Source organism: Rattus norvegicus, chromosome X, assembly GCF_021556685.1.
Source record: "Rattus norvegicus strain SHRSP/BbbUtx chromosome X, alternate assembly SHRSP_T2T, whole genome shotgun sequence".
Classification (NCBI taxonomy): Eukaryota; Metazoa; Chordata; class Mammalia; order Rodentia; family Muridae; genus Rattus; species Rattus norvegicus.
The window spans coordinates 42,147,367-42,149,977 of NC_141554.1; the positions used below are offsets into that span (position 1 = coordinate 42,147,367).

At 47.8% G+C, this 2,611-nt stretch overlaps 1 pseudogene across 1 annotated transcript; it reads right to left on the reverse strand.

Moving 5' to 3' along the window:
• Positions 1-239: 239 nt before the first annotated feature.
• Positions 240-2,051, reverse strand: Wdr76-ps1 (WD repeat domain 76, pseudogene 1; annotated as a pseudogene). The gene has a single exon (XR_015646537.1). The product of XR_015646537.1 is annotated as a WD repeat domain 76, pseudogene 1 (transcript).
• Positions 2,052-2,611: the final 560 nt, after the last annotated feature.

Genomic DNA, 2,611 nt, shown 5'->3' on the forward strand with positions numbered 1-2,611 from the left:
TTACCCCAAACTAAGTAAATCACAGATCTACAGATTACTATTGCATCAAAATGGTCTCATTATGCCACAAAAGGTTAATAATGACCACTGAAAGCTTTAGAATGTTAGAATTTTGAAAAGTACAGCCTAATTAGAAGTGCTGGAAGCGGACAAGTGCACTGGAACATCTTAGCACATTCTGCATGGAGGTCTCCCTGGGAAAGCAATGCTCTATTTACTAAGTATGCTACACGACCAGACAGATGCACGAAGTTGAGTCCAACAAGTCTCTAGGTTCCTTAGCTACAGAGCAATTGGAACAGTTTGTTGACCCTACCCCATAACTCAGGTTTCTTGGTGCATAAAAACATGTAACCTCCCACTGCAATTACCTCCAGCCAGAATATATCGTGTAGGGTGCATAACACTGAGGGAACACACAGATACAAGACACTCTCCCCCAAAAGAATGCACGTTCTTCCCCGTCTCGCAGAAGACTTCTACCCGCCGTGGGTGGGCCATGCTACCAACTGTGAAGCAATCTTCTTGTTTAGGGTCCCACACAGCTTGGAACCTTGTTAGCCACCTCCCAGTGATAGTGTTGTGCCTGATGGTGCTGACGAGAGGAAACTGGGAAGATAAGGAGCTACTGTCAAAGACCCTGAGCTTACAGTCAGCACATGTGGTCACCATTCAGTTACCAGTAATGGGGGAGAAGTACGCAGAGGCGATGCTCTTAGAGTGCTCAGTCAGGGAGATCAAAGGCTGGCTTTTCCCGGACTTCAGGCACCTGACATCATAAACATGAACGTCCCTCAATCCTGCCGTGATAAAATACTGTCTGGATAACGGGTGGACATGAACAGTTCTGATTTTTTCCAAAGACGAATTTATAAACTTCTCGTAAGAAGTCCCAGGTGTCCTTCTATCCACCAGTGACAAATGTCCACTCCAGTGTCCCACTAGCAGAGTAGAGGCATCGTCCAAGAAGTCAAAGGAGGACAGGCTATTTCTCTCGTTCCTGTACACCTCTTCAAACACAGCCGTGGAAAAATCGCCACAGTGCACGGTGCCGTCATAGCTCAGGGACAGTAGGTGGGCTGGGTTGGTGGGTGAGAAGGAAAGGCAGCTAACAGGCTGGCTGTGAGGACAGAAGGCATACGCCCCATCTTCACTCTGCTGGGTCAAATCCCAGAGTCCAACTTGTCCAGACTTGGACCCAGCTGCTACCAAGGTCCTCACTCCCGATGGATGGATAGCCACAGAGGAGATCGCTCCTTTGGTCACCTTACGAACAGTGGCTTCGCTGACGACCATACCACTTAAACTGGCTTTGTAGCTTTTAATACTAGATAGCCCCTTCTCGGTCTTCTCATTACTTGTCTGACTCATCTCTGCCCATGTCTTCAGAGAGGCTTTGAACAGTTCGCTGCGGTCATCTTGGTTTTCAGGAATCATTTCTAAGGGTCCAGGAGGTATCATAGGAGTCTCTTCTTCTACGAGCGTTGGCTGTGTTAGAGATGCTGGCAATGAAACTCCCAAAGGGTCTACTTTCAACAACCGCATGGACCTTCGACATCCGACTTCATTTTCTTTCTTCTTAGGCCTCTTTCTCTTTGATTCAGGTGGCTGGTTCTTCTTTATCATTCCACGGAGCCTTGCAGCTGACTCAGCTAACTGAAGGGAAGCAAAAAAGTTTGCGTTTTCTCTGATGTTCTTCATTCTCTTCCTCTCATAAGGTGACAATCCTGAAAAATCATCCGGGCCTGGTGCGCTGTCTTCGTCGCTGCTCTCCATGTCCACACTAGGAGTCACTGGATCCGAGGTGCTCTTGTGTTCCAGCTCGCTACTTTCAGTATGAGAATCCAAAGACGGTTTCAGCAGGCGGGACTCTGCCTTGGAAGATAAGGCCTTCATCTTTGAAGTTAAAACCCTTCTACAAGTTTTCTTCTGATCTGTCTTTTTTTGGACCATTTCACTGCTAGACTTGTTCTCAACCGGGGATTTGGACAACTTAAACAGGCCTAGCTTGGGGTTGCTGAGCGAAAACGGGTAGAGATAAACCTTAGCTGTTTTCCTTCTAGTTGTAATCTGTATCGGTCTCAGAGAAGTATATGCAATATTTTCATTTTCTTTATATTCATTCACCTTTCGGTAGGACTGGCTAACCTTTCAGCTCCAAGGATCCGCCTGTGCCCATTCCCTCAATGCAGGTGTTTTTACTGGGTGCTGCGAATTCGAGCTCAAGCTTCACGTTCGCAAGGCTACCGCTCTGATCTAGTGAGCCATCCTCCGGGCCGTGTCTTGTTTTGCTTTTATACAACTACATCTCTCTGTCACCCTAGCTAGCCTCATAATCCTACTACCTCTCCTTCCGGAATGTGGGACGCAGGATCTCAATCAACACTTACATTGACTCCTATAATAATAAGCCTCCTAGAGTGTCGGCGCCAGCACCGACACAGTACCGAAAGCGAAAGCCTACGGGATGAAAGAAACACGCGCACACACACACAGGTTATCGTGTCAAGCCAGGAGAGGGAGAGAGAGAGAGGGAGAGAGAGGGAGAGAGAGGGAGAGAGAGGGAGAGAGAGGGAGAGAGAGGGAGAGAGAGAGAGAGAGAGAGAGAGAG